This window comes from Hypanus sabinus, chromosome 1 (assembly GCF_030144855.1).
Source record: "Hypanus sabinus isolate sHypSab1 chromosome 1, sHypSab1.hap1, whole genome shotgun sequence".
NCBI lineage: Eukaryota > Metazoa > Chordata > Chondrichthyes > Myliobatiformes > Dasyatidae > Hypanus > Hypanus sabinus.
Genome location: NC_082706.1, coordinates 50,689,936 through 50,704,512, shown reverse-complemented (window position 1 = coordinate 50,704,512; position 14,577 = coordinate 50,689,936). Strand labels below are relative to the sequence as shown.

Genomic DNA, 14,577 nt, shown 5'->3' with positions numbered 1-14,577 from the left:
GGTCCTTTGGGATCATTTGATCTCAGAACCTGACACACATGTTCACCACCTTGGTACACCAGGTTGTCAGCTAACATAGTGGTGCCACTTACTCCTTTTACAGTTACATTTCTCCCTTGCAACAGCAATGTCCACCTGGCAATCCTGTTTTGGCTTACTGAGCCATCTTTAATCCTTCCATCTAACAGTAATTGTATGGGGGTATGTTCTGTCAATATCGTAAGTGGATAAAGTCCCACTATGTATTTGAAATGTTGTACTGCCCAGAAAACCGCTAACAAGTGTTTTTCACATACTGTATACCCCTGTTCTACTGGTGAGAGCATGCGTGATGCATACGCTACTGGTCTGAACTTCCCATGTGTCTCCTGTGATAGGACTGCTGAGAGGCTGGTATCAGTTGTAGCCACCTCCAATGAAAATGGTTCATTCGGATTTGGGGTTTTCAAAGCAGGCGCCATGGCCAGTGCTTGCTTCAGAGCTGTGATGGCCTGGGTGTGATCTGATTTCCAATCCCATGCCACATTCTTTTTCAGTAATTCCATTAAAGGAGCTGCCTTAGTGGAAAATCCATCAATGTGATCCCTACAGTAGCCTGTTAGCCCCAGAAAGGACCTCAGCCCTTTCACATCTTGAGGAATAGGCAGTTTCATAACCAACTCTACTCTTCGTTTATCAATTTCTCTTTTTCCCGGTGGTCAAGGTCATTCCCAAATAACAAACTTCTTGTTTCATCACCTGTGCTTTTTTAGGATATACCTTTAGTCCCAATGCATGCAATAATTGCAACAGTTCTGTCAATAGCGGATAACGTTCCTGCTTATTTTCTGTCTGCAGGAGTAAATCATCTACATATTGGACCAAGCATTCAGGCATTGTGAACCTCTTTAAGCCTTCCTTTAAATTCTGGTGAAATATAGATGGGGAATTATGGAACCCCTGTGTTAGGGCAGTCCATGTATATTGCTGTACCTGAAAGGTAAATGTAAACTTGTACTGACACTCTCTTTCTAATGGGACAGACCAAAATCCATTGTTTGTATCTAAAACTGTAAACCATTGCACTTTTTCGTTCTGTTTGACTACTGTTTCTGGGTTAGTTGCTACAGTTGGGGCTGTTATAGGGGTTACTTTATTCAGGTCTGAATAGTCTATTGTCAATCTCCAACTACCATCCGGTTTCCTCACTGGCCATATGGGTGAGTTATTAGTTGATGCTACAGGCCTCAGTACCCCTTGTTGTACCAAACTCTGTATTACCTGAGCCACAGCTTCCTCAGCTTCCTTTGGAAATCCATATTGCTTCTGTGGTTTGGGGTCTGGACTTTGTATGCACACACTGCCAGCCATCTTTCCACAGTCATGCTTGTACCGTGCAAATGTCCCTAAGTTTTGTGTAATGATTTGCTGAACCATGTGATCATTGCTCATCTCCTCTGCTTTTATCCACATTTCCCCCATGGTGCAGATTCTATCCTGATATTCACCTACTGGAATTTGTCTGTGACATGTGTCATTCATACACCGCTGTTGGCATTCGCCAGATCATACAGTTAACTGGATCAAAACAAAGTCCCACTTTGGCCATGTAATCTCTCCCCAGTATATGTTCCGGCTCCCGGGGTAATTCAACCAGCACTATGGAATGTTCTAATGCTGTGTCTCCTATTCTAACTTCTAAGGATGCACACACATGTCCCACTTGTGAATGACCTGTAAATCCACAAGATAATTTTACCTTGCATTTCCCAGTTTGCGTTAGTTACGTTAGTGGTGTGAACGGTGATTCGGAATCCTCCAGTGTCCCATAAAAAGGTAACAGGGTGGCCTCTGACCCAACCATTGACTAGAGGTCTTCCAGTTTCATCCCACCTTGTGTCACACACCCATGTTGGTGGGGCCTGACACCGTCATTGAAGCTTGGGGTACAATCCCCCAGATGGCGATGTCTCCACCACATTGTTTTGTGGGCTTGGTCTGTCTGGCCCCTCCAAGGTCACACCTCCTTGTCCTAGTCTCCCACTTCTCAGGTTTGGACATTCTGTCTTGATGTGTCCCTCTTGATCACAATTATAGCATTTAATCACTCCACCTCCAAGTCTCCCTGTTCTCGACACTGTTTCATTTCCTCTGGTTCTCCTAGTCACTTGATAGTGTGGTGGGGTGATATTTGAAGTGGGTCCCCTACCCTCATTTCTCCAGGCAGTTGCCTTATCTCCAGCAGACGGCAATTTCCTATTAGCAGGTTTATTTGGCCTTTGTGTCTCCTTTTCCCGTGCTCTACTCATTTTTCCTCAGTAACCATGCCTCATTATGTGTAGGGTCAGTGGGATCAAACATGTCTAATACCTTTTTAGATTCATCGGTAGAGTGAGCCACTGTGGTGAACTATGTGCCTGTCTGGACACGCCCCCTGCTGACTGCTCCTGTGGCTCCTCCCACAGGCCCCTGTATAAAGGCGATCGAGGTCTGATCCTCTGCCTCATTCTCCAGGATGTAGTATGATGGTCACTCACTGCTGGTTCCTTCTTCAGTCAATAAAAGCCCATATCTCGCCTTACGTCTCAGAGTGAGTTATTGATGGTGCATCAATTTTATTGACTGGAAGTTTTAAAACATGGAAACCGTTTTACATCCGGAAAGGTTGGATTTGGACCCTCAAGACCCTGAAGCAGCTCTTGCTTTTGAACACTGGCTTGCATGCTTCCAATCATACTTGGCGGAGCGTCGTGCGACTGACCCTGCCGTTATGTACAGAATTCTCCTCTCGAGGGTCACCCCAAAAGTTTATTCCATTATCCGGGACCTGCCGACCTACGAAGGGGCACTGGACGCCCTCAAAAGACAGTACTTGCAGCCGGTGAACACCGTCTACGCAAGATATCGTTTAGCTACCCGGCGACAGCGGCCTGGAGAATCGAGCGCCGAGTTTCTCCGAGCACTACAGACACTCGTCCGAGCTTGTGACTGCAAGACGCTCACGGCAGAACAGCATGCGGAGCTGCTAGTACGAGACACCTTTGTGACGGGACTGAGGTCAGTGTACGTGCACCAGCGACTGCTGGAACACTCCAATCTGACCTTACGCTCGGCGATCGAGACGGCCATCGCTCTGGAAGCTGCTCTGCACTACGCCGATGCTGTCCAGTCGCGCGATTGCCTGCCGGTTCCGTGGACGCCTCAGACCCCGCCACCGCCGGCTCCTGTGAGCGAAATCGCCGCTGCCAGTCACGATTCCACGAGCTCCCCGAACCCGACCATGGCGGTGGCCCGTCAGAAGCCTGTGCTTTGTTATTTCTGTGGCCACAAAAAGCACTCCTGACAACGCTGTCCAGCGCGAGAAGCGACCTGCTCCAGCTGCGGAAAGCGGGGCCATTTCGCCGAGGTCTGTAAGTCTAAACTGCGAGCGGAGTGCAGCGCTGCGGGTGAGATGTGGGGGCCGCCATCTTGCATGCCCGGATGTAGGCGGCCATCTTGGTCGGCATCAGCACGCCCCGCCCCCAACCCTCCGATGCTTAGCAGGTACCCCGGATGTGGGCGGCCATCTTTGTCGGTGTCAGCATGCCCCGCCCCCGGCCCTCCGATGCTTACCGGGTACCCCGGATGTGGGCGGCCATCTTTGTCGGAGTCAGCATGCCCCGCCCCCGGCCCTCCGATGCTTACCGGGTACCCCGACGGCTCATCTCTGGCCACTGTGACCCTCGACCAAAGTGCCCCACACCAGCTTGCAAGGTCCATGATGGACATTCGGGTGGAGGGGCACAGGTCTAGATGCCTGTTTGACACGGGCAGCACTAAGAGTTTCATTCACCCGGACACAGTGCAATGCTGTGGATTCGCAACAAGTAAGTCAGAAGATCCATTTGGCTTCTGGGTCGCATTCCACAGACATCGGGGCGGGTTGTGTAGCGACATTGGTGGTGCAAGGCACAGAATATCGGAACTTTGCGCTACTGGTCATGCCTAATCTGTGCGCACCTGTGCTATTGGGGCTGGACTTCCAGAGCCATCTTGAAAGTGTGACTATGGTATATGACGGGCCCCTCCCACCACTCACTGTCCGGAATACTCAGTGCTGTGGGACTTCATCACCACTGACCACACACACACAGCGACACACACATCCCATCCAGCACGACAGCTGCGCTACCGACACCACTTGTAGTCTCTCCACTCTCAAGGTTCCTCCCCCGCCGCGGTTCGCCAACCTGACCCCGACTGTAAACCTGTGGCGACTAAAAGCAGGCGGTACAGTGCGGGGGACAGGGCCTTCATTCAGTCAGAGGTGCAGCGGCTGCTCGGGGAGGGGATCATTGAGCCAAGCACAAGCCCCTGGAGGGCCCAGGTGGTCGGATGGCTGCCCCACCCCCCCTCACAAACACCTATTCTCTTTTCCCAGGAAGTCTGTCACTGGGACCACCCTACCAGTTTGGCTGACATCCCCGGGGCCAGTGCTGCTCCGGAAACATGTGAGGAGTAATAAATACTCCCCGCTGGTCGAGAGGGTTCACCGTCTGCATGCGAACCCCAAGTATGCTTATGTGGTCCATCCGTGACCTGGCGCCCGCAGGTGCAGCAGACCACTACCCTGAACACTCTCCGGTAACTATGAACCCTGTACCCGGGGTGACACCGCGCTCACCAGGCCCTACATAGACTCCTCATGACACTTATATACCAGGTGCCTCGCACATGCATGAGCTGGAACCAGCACAACCTCCGTCCCCTGTGCAATCACCAATGTCACCGGCATCGGTGCAATCACAGCCGGTGCTACGTAGATCGCAGCGACAGATTCGACCACCTGATAGACTTGACCTGTAAGAAACTTCGCCACATGGGGACTCTTTCAAACAAAGGGGGGGTGAATGTGGTGAACTATGTGCCTGTCTGGACACGCCCCCTTCTGACTGCTCCTGTGGCTCCTCCCACAGGCCCCTGTATAAAGGCGATCGAGGTCTGATCCTCTGCCTCATGGTCTCTCCAGAATGTAGTATGATGGTCACTCACTGCTGGTTCCTTCTTCAGTCAATAAAAGCCGATATCTCGCCTTACGTCTCAGAGTAAGTTATTGATGGTGCATCAGCCACCAATGTCCTTAACCATCTATTTAAGGGCTCTGGTCCTAAATGGTCTCGATCTACTGTTGTTCCATATACTCCTTGGAACACCGTCCACAAACGGGACGCAAACGCCTTGGGATGTTCACCTCCCCTCCGGTAACATTTGGCTAACGCCTCTACAGGATCATCCCTGTTAATACCCATAACCGTCAATATCGCCGTCTTTAATTCCTCATTTGTGTCCCCACTTTGTTGTTGTACGTTTGGCAAAGCTGAGTGTATATTTGGATGCAAACACACTATAATCAATTTCCTTTCCTCGGCGTCATCTAGACTGTGTATTATTCCCTGATGATTAGTGGCTTGAAACAGTTCCCGAGGATCATCTCCGAACCCACAAATTCCGATAACTTTGGCAATATCTCTGAGCTGCTGTACTCTAAACGGATTCTGGTTTTGATTTCCTGCCCCAGCTCCCCCCTCTCGAATAGTAACTATGGGTGTTAGTGGTGCCGCTGGCACCAGCGATTCCTTAGTATTGTACGTGGGCAGGGGATCCTCAGGAAAAGCGCTTCGTCATTATCAAGACCATATCTAGTCGCATCATCGGCTAAACCGTTCCAATCTATGTCTACATATTCACTCTCTTCCCCTCTTTCAGATCCAAAAGAGCATATTATTCCCCTCTGTGCAGTAAGTTGGTCCTGCAGCTTTTGTATCTGCTTTAAACACTTTGTATGGTCACTAGTATTACTTCTCTTTTCAGAAACTGATTTCTGTATCACATTTAGAGCTGTTTTTAAATAACTGCACTGTTTCTTTTATTCTTCTGCTTGGCTCTTGGCTAAATTAGCTTCCTTTTCCAGTTTTCTCTGTTCTTTAACGATTTTCTTGCATTTTAGCTGAAACTCATTCATATGCACCAAATCCATTCTCTTTGTCCCTGTAAATCTGTAAAATTTCCCTGGAGGATTTGTAACTCCTTTCTGAGCATTTTGTTTCGTTTTCCTCTCGGATTCTTTTGTTTTCGTCTGCTAACTTATCTCTCTCAACATCGGCTTCTATTAATTCCCCAATGAGGCAGGCAACTGCTACTGGCTTCTGTAGTCCGACAATTTTCCTCGGGCAATTCTAAACAACACTTCGCCGCCTTTTACCGCTGGTGTGTCCAGCACACTCCCCGTATTGTGGCCATTTCCCAATACGTACTTCGGAAGGAATTCCCTCCAATCAAAACTATCCAAGTCCTTCGGACTTGCAGATTTCCCTAAATTCTTCATCCTGGGTGACTACCAACCAGTTACCCAGCCACTGTTTCTCACCCACGTGACTCAACGAGAGATTTAACCTCAAGCCCACCCAGGGACGCCAATCCTGTTGGAAAGGAGAGGAGGGAGAGATACCGCTAATACCTCTTCCAACGATTCTGAGTGAGGCACAGAAAGATCGGTATTTACTGACAATTACCTTTATTGTTCAAACTAACAAATACGTGAATTCATACATTAAGTACCTTGTGCGCAGAACTGCTAAGTACCCCAACTCTCCTTGATAGTCAAAGAGCAAAGGTATTTCCTGGGCGGAGGAATTCACGCTGGCCAGGCTCTCCTTGTTCCTCGTGGACCCGACTCTCTCTCCACGTGCTTCTCTTCACGCAGGGTTCTTCTCGCTTGTGTCTGCGACGGTTATTCTTCGAAGTTACCGCCACCGGTGCACACAAAGCATCCACTTCAATATTGTTACGTATTCAGGCAAAAATAAATATATGAGTTAGGCAAAGGTTTTTATATAACAAACAACACGTTCACTAAACACTGAAAACAAACCCCGCAAAAGTTAACAAACTCTAACGTAACTGGAAATCAGCTGCTGTGCGGCAGCTTAAACAGTTCTTAAAGCGATGCAGCTCAAACAGTTCTTAAAGCGATGTTGCAAAAACAGTTCTTTAAAGTAATATTGCCAAAAGTTCAAAAATGCTCACAGTCCATTTAAAATGAGAGACTTTATAGGACGATTTAAATTCTCTTTCATGCCGTTTTGTTTCGATCCCCAGCGTCAAACTTTTCCCACGAAGAATGTACGAAACGAAACGGTTTAAAGGCACTGACCTTTCCTTTATCACACTGTCCTCAATCTTCTGCTATCCCGCAGAGATTAACATGAGAACAGTCCCCGAATTCCTTTCGAATAAGGATTAAATAAGGTCGAACCCGCTTCACCGTCAAAAATAGATTCTCCTCGATCTTTAACTGCCAAACTCCAATCTTCACTCTCCACTGACTTCTGAACTAGCAGTATTGTAAAGAAACTGCTGGCAATGACCTTTTAAACTTTAGGCATTAGATAAAACTTCATCTTTCAACTAAACTGCGTCATCACATTAAATCACGCAGTGGCATGAAGTCAACTTGGCAAATCCAGCCACGAACTGCCCCTCCTCACAGGGTGGGGTCTTCCTTTTATAACCTGTAAAAAAAACCTGTCACATGATCTCTACTGGCGGGAAAATGACATCACTCCACCATCACAAGACCATTACCTCAAGTCCAGTATAGCTTCAACCCCAGTCACGTGACAAGGGTACCACGGTCATGTCACGAGTACGTAACAATATCCATTGATTATCAATTCAAATGTCGCATTCCCGTGTCATTGGCCACAGGTCATGTGTCTGGCCTTTAACGCCTGGTCATTGGCTCTGGTCCAAGCAGCCGCCATCTATTGTCCTCTTCCCATCAAGGGACCGTTGCTGACTCATGGCTCTTTGTTCTCAGTCAGCAATGAGCTTGAATCACCTCAGGCATTCACAAGTCTGCATGTTATATTCAACCAAAGGACACCTCACAAACAACTCCTTATTTGGAAATGCAGAAATGCAGTCCAGCAGATTACCTGAAGTCTTTGTGTCTTCTTTAAAACACTAATCAAGTCCAGCATGTCAAGCTCACAAAATGGAGAATCGAGTGTCTTCACAAAATGGCAGCCTCCATCCTCCAAAGACGTAGCAAGAACAAAGACCACTTCCACTGTCCTTGATTCATTTCAATTCACTGATTTGAAGATTGTCATTCTTTCTGGCCAACAGGGATGTGGAAGGGTGCGTTAGTGATGGTGTGGGATGTGGAGGGGTGGGTTAGTAGTGCTGTGGGATGTGGAGGGTGTGTAAGTGGTGGTGAGGGATGTGGAGGGTGGGTTAGTGATGGTGTGGGATGTGGAGGGGTGGGTTAGTTGTGGTGTGGGATGTGGAGGGTGGGTTAGTGGTGGTGTGGGATGTGGAGGGTGGTGTGGGATGTGGAGGGGTGGGTTAGTGGTGGTGTGGGATGTGGAGGGTTGGGTTAGTGGTGGTGAGGGATGTGGAGGGTGGTTTAGTGGTGGTGTGGGATGTGGAGGGTGGTGTGGGATGTGGAGGGGTGTGTTAGTGATTGTGTGGGATGTGGAGGGGTGGGTTAGTGATGGTGTGGGATGTGGAGGGGGTGTGTTAGTGATTGTGTGGGATGTGGAGGGGTGGGTTAGTGTTGGTGTAGGATGTGGAGGGTTGGGTTAGTGGTGGTGAGGGATGTGGAGGGTGGTTTAGTGGTGGTGTGGGATGTGGAGGGGTGGGTTAGTGATGGTGTGGGATGTGGAGGGGTGGGTTAGTTGTGGTGTGGGATGTGGAGGGTGAGTTAGTGGTGGTGTGGGATGTGGAGGGTGGGTTAGTGGTGGTGTGGGATGTGGAGGGTGGGTTAGTGGTGGTGTGGGATGTGGAGGGTGGTGTGGGATGTGGAGGGGTGTGTTAGTGATTGTGTGGGATGTGGAGGGGTGGGTTAGTGATGGTGTGGGATGTGGAAGGGGTGTGTTAGTGATTGTGTGGGATGTGGAGGGGTGGGTTAGTGTTGGTGTAGGATGTGGAGGGTTGGGTTAGTGGTGGTGAGGGATGTGGAGGGTGGTTTAGTGGTGGTGTGGGATGTGGAGGGGTGGGTTAGTGATGGTGTGGGATGTGGAGGGGTGGGTTAGTTGTGGTGTGGGATGTGGAGGGTGAGTTAGTGGTGGTGTGGGATGTGGAGGGTGGGTTAGTGGTGGTGTGGGATGTGGAGGGTGGGTTAGTGTTGGTGTGGGATGTGGAGGGGTGGGTTAGTGGTGGTGTGGGATGTGGAGGGGTGGATTAGTGATGGTGTGGGATGTGGAGGGGTGGGTTAGTGGTGGTGTGGGATGTGGAGGGTGGGTTATTGTTGGTGTGGGATGTGGAGGGTTGGGTTAGTGGTGTTGAGGGATGTGGAGGGTGGTTTAGTGGTGGTGTGGGATGTGGAGGGGTGGGTTAGTGATGGTGTGGGATGTGGAGGGGTGGGTTAGTTGTGGTGTGGGATGTGGAGGGTGGGTTAGTGGTGGTGAGGGATGTGGAGAGTTGGGTTAGTGGTGGTGTGAGATGTGGAGGGTGGTGTGGGATGTGGAGGGGTGGGTTAGTGGTGGTGTGGGATGTGGAGGGTTGGGTTAGTGGTGGTGAGGGATGTGGAGGGTGGTTTAGTGGTGGTGTGGGATGTGGAGGGGTGGGTTAGTGATGGTGTGGGATGTGGAGGAGTGGGTTAGTGGTGGTGTGGGATGTGGAGGGTGGGTTATTGTTGGTGTGGGATGTGGAGGGGTGGGTTAGTGGTGGTGTGGGGTGTGGAGGGTGGGTTAGTGGTGGTGTGGGATGTGGAGGGTTGGGTTAGTGGTGGTGAGGGATGTAGAGGGTGGTTTAGTGGTGGTGTGGGATGTGGAGGGGTGGGTTAGTGATGGTGTTGGATGTGGAGGGGTGGGTTAGTTGTGGTGTGGGATGTGGAGGGGGGGTTAGTGGTGGTGTGGGATGTGGAGGGGTGGATTAGTGATGGTGTGGGATGTGGAGGGTGGGTTAGTGGTGGTGTGGGATGTGGAGGGGTGGGTTAGTGGTGGTGTGGGATGTGGAGGGTGGGTTAGTGGTGGTGAGGGATGTGGAGAGTTGGGTTAGTGGTGGTGTGGGATGTGGAGGGTGGTGTGGGATGTGGAGGGGTGGGTTAGTGGTGGTGTGGGATGTGGAGGGTTGGGTTAGTGGTGGTGAGGGATGTGGAGGGTGGTTTAGTGGTGGTGTGGGATGTGGAGGGGTGGGTTAGTGATGGTGTGGGATGTGGAGGGGTGGGTTAGTTGTGGTGTGGGATGTGGAGGGTGAGTTAGTGGTGGTGTGGGATATGGAGGGTGGGTTAGTGGTGGTGTGGGATGTGGAGGGTGGGTTAGTGGTGGTGTGGGATGTGGAGGGTGGTGTGGGATGTGGAGGGGTGTGTTAGTGATTGTGTGGGATGTGGAGGGGTGGGTTAGTGATGGTGTGGGATGTGGAGGGGGTGTGTTAGTGATTGTGTGGGATGTGGAGGGGTGGGTTAGTGTTGGTGTAGGATGTGGAGGGTTGGGTTAGTGGTGGTGAGGGATGTGGAGGGTGGTTTAGTGGTGGTGTGGGATGTGGAGGGGTGGGTTAGTGATGGTGTGGGATGTGGAGGGGTGGGTTAGTTGTGGTGTGGGATGTGGAGGGTGAGTTAGTGGTGGTGTGGGATGTGGAGGGTGGGTTAGTGGTGGTGTGGGATGTGGAGGGTGGGTTAGTGGTGGTGAGGGATGTGGAGAGTTGGGTTAGTGGTGGTGTGGGATGTGGAGGGATGGGTTAGTGGTGGTGTGGGATGTGGAGGGGTGAGTTACTGGTTGTGTAGGGTGTGGAGGGGTGGGTTTATGATAGTTTGGGATGTGGAGGGAGAGTTAGTAGGTTGAGGCATCATTAACGTTACTGCTTGGGGACGGTCTCTGTTTTTGAATCTGGTGGTCCTGGCATGGATGCCACATTGTCTCCTGCATGATGGAAGTTGGACATACAGTTCATGAGCAGGGGGTCTTGGATCTCTCCTGATGTTACTGACCCTTTTCCCACTCCTTTCTCTGTACATGTCCTTGATGGGGTAAGCTGGTACCAGTGATGCGTTGGACAGTTTTAACTATCAATTATAGAACCTTCCTGTTTGCCGCAGCACGGTTTCCGTACCCTGCAATGATGATGCGTGTTAGTATGTTCTCCGGATAGACAGACAAATAGATAGAGACTTTTTTGGTCCTAATGAAAATTACACAGCATTTCACTGTAGCTTTACAGTTGTTAGAAGAGAAGTAATAAAGAATAAAAATAAGTTACTTTAAAATTAATATATACAAGATTTACAAATTAAACATTAGAATATTTACAAGATTTCCAAGTTCACACTGATGAGATGGTAGTGCAAGAATTCCCATGATATTATACAGTAGTGAGTGCACATTCACACCATCCAGATAAGCAGTGATGGTATTGCACAGTATTGCACAGAGTGTCTGTGATAGAACGGTGTGGTAAACATAGGTAAACACTGCTTAAACAGAGCTCTCTTAAACAGCGGTTAATAACAGTCTAACAGGAGGGGTCATCACTTCCCTGGCTATAGGTTGACCCATTATAGAGCCTAATGGTCGAGGGTAAGAATGGCCTCATATACTGCTCTTTGGAGCAGAACAGCCTGTTACCGTAAGTGCTCAGACTGTCTGTTCCCATTTTCTGTTGTCAAATCATTACTCGAACCCTGTGCCTCGGTCCAGGAACTTTATTAACTATTCTTGGTACCAAGGAGAGAGAGTGCTGATCTCCACTGCCTCCGGCCTCTGAGTACAGAGGCGAGCAGGCACAATTTATACAGTTAATGCATCACATGACATTTTACTCTGGCACTCAGCTCTGAGTACAGTGAAGGGCAGGCACACTTTGCATCACATGATACTTCCTGCAACATCTTCCCAACACAGACTGCAAGCAAAGAAACTACCTAATACAAACAACTTCTTCTGTTCTGGGCTCCTGACTCACAGAAAGCAAGCAGAACAATCTCGGACCTGGTGCAGATGAATCCAGGCCAGAGGCTGGCACCCGTACTGCACATCCTGTGGTTCATGCCACCCCAACTGAACGGAACAGATTGCCAGAGCAGCTAAATTTATGCCAGGCCACAACGTAAGTCAGTGCAATTCTTATGTCAATTATCCCGTCAGATCTTGCCAGATGATTGCTTAGTCAATACTTCCAGAGGCTTCTTTAAGCCATCACCATCTCCTTTGTCTTACTGATGTTGAGCTGCAGATGATTCAGCTTTCACCATTCCATAAAGACCTCCACCAGGACCCTGTATTCATCCACCTGTGCTCCCTTCATGCACCCAACTATTGCTGAGTCATCAGAGAATTTCTGCAGATGACATGACTCAGTTTTGTATCTGAAGTCCACGTTATACAGGGTAAACAGCAAGGGATCCAATATAGTCCCCTGTGCAGCCCTAGTGCTGCTTGTAGCCATGTCTGACACAGCTCTGAAGCCACACAAACTGTGGTCTGCCAGTCGGGTAGCCCAATGACAGCCTGCATTGAACAAAGCTTCTCCCCCAGTAAAGAGGGCTGTGAGGTTTTGAAGGCACTTGAGAAATCTAAAATAAAAGGGCCCTCACAGTGCTTCCCTGGTTATCCAAATGGGAGTAGGCTCTGTTAAGCAGGGAGATGACAACATTAGCAACTACAATGTGCTCCTGGTAGGCAAACTACAGGGGATCAAGGGTTGATCTGGCCAGGGTTTGAGATGAGCCAAGTTTAGTCTCTCTAGTGTCTTCATGATGTGTGAGGTCAGGACAACTGATGAGCCTCACCACTGTCATATCATTAGATTTGGGTCAGGACTGATCTCTGCTGGTCTTCATTCCTCTTCTGTCACCTTTCTCCATCTTCTCTACTTCTCCAGCCATCAAGTGTTCACTCCCCCCTCCACTTTATCCTTTCCCCCCATGATCCAATCTCCACACCCAGACCTTCACTACCCTCTGCCTAAAGAAGTTCTGACACATCAGTTTGAAACTACCAGCCCATTATCTATAGTTATGTCCCTTGTTCCAGACCTTGATGAAATCATCCAACATCTCCCCTGTCAAAACAGAGTCTTAGACCTTTGAATAAGGTCACCCCTCATTCTTCTAAAGTCTAAGCAATGCAGACACAAACTCTTTAGTCTTTCTTGGCAGGACAGCCTGGTGTTCCCAAACCAGAAACCATTGGGTGAAGCTCGAGATCCGTTACACACTACAAAGCGGGTGACCCTGACCTTGACAAGAAACTGAGATACGACCTCAGGAAAGTAATCAGCGATGCCATGAGACAACGCCAGTGTAAAATCATGTTCCAGACGTGTTGTCTGTTATATCAGGGCTTACATGTTAAAACAGACTTAAAAATGAATCTGAGAGCATCGTGTCAAGAGCACATCCATTGCAGATGAGTTTTACGTGTTCCATACACACTTTGAACAGAAGTCACCACCCAACCGACAGACTCCAGAGTACCTGAATCTACAGTCACCATTGTACACGTAAGATCAGTATTCCAGAGGGTGAACTCACGGAAAGCGTCCGGCCTGGATGGTGTTCCTGCCCATATCCTTAGATCATGCGCAGATCAGCTGGGGAGAGGGGGGTTATTTGGAGGTATTTTTAACCACTTCCTGCTGCAATTTGATGTTTTCACCCTCCCTAGGAAGCCCACTGCATACTGGTACTGAAGAAAACAAGGTCATCTGCCCCTTATTGATTTGCATCATGACAAACCTCTCAAACCACCTCATAATGGTGGATGTCAGAGGCACTAGCTGACAGTCCCAAATGTGCACAGAGAGTAGAGCAGGGGGCTGAGCACGCAGCCCTGTGAAGAATCAATGTTCTGAATAATCGTGGTGTCCGTGTTGCTGCCTGTCCTTCCTGAGTGTGGTCTGTTGGTCAGGAAGTCGAAGACCCAGTTGCTGAGGGAGGCATTGACTCCCAGATCCCCGAGTTTGTTTGGAATTCTGATACTGAAGGCAGAATGGTAGACAGTAAACAATAGTCTGGCATTGGTACTTTTAAAATGCCCCTGAATTGAGCATTGAATGGTGGGAGGGGGTGTTGGTGTATACCATGGACATATAGAATGTTGCAGTGGTAGACAAATCACAATGGGTTGAGATTGTCTGGAAAAGTAGATTAGGTTGATCACTGTCCAAGATGAGCAGGGTAGTCTGGATGATCTGATTAATCTGGCTATTCGAGGGGGCCTGTAGATAACACCCATTAGGGTCTTTCTACCCTTAGAATTTCTTAGTTCCCCTTTAACTCCATCTTTATATTTCCAGTTCATCCCCTCCCCCCCCACTACTTAGTTTAAACACATCCGTGTCGCAGTGGCAAACTTCCTGCCAGAATGCTGGGCTCCCGCCTATTAAGGTGCAACCCGTCCCTTTTGTACAATTTATCATTACCCCAAATCATACCCCAGTGGTCCAAGAATGTAAACCCTTGCTTCCTGCACCAGTTCCTCAGCCACACATTCAGATCCATTATCTCCCTGTTTCTGCCCTCTCCAGCACGAGGAACTGGAAGCAAACCAGAGATAACCACCCTGGAAGTCCTGCTTTTCAGCCTTCTTCCGAGTTCTCTGAAGTCCCGCTGCAGAT

At 49.3% G+C, this 14,577-nt stretch overlaps 1 protein-coding gene across 1 annotated transcript in view; it reads right to left on the bottom strand.

Annotated features, from left to right (window-relative positions):
• The window catches only part of LOC132393750 (uncharacterized), a 429,932-nt gene that overhangs the window by 343,672 nt on the left and 71,683 nt on the right, over window positions 1–14,577 (bottom strand). The gene's annotated exons all lie outside the window — the stretch shown is intronic.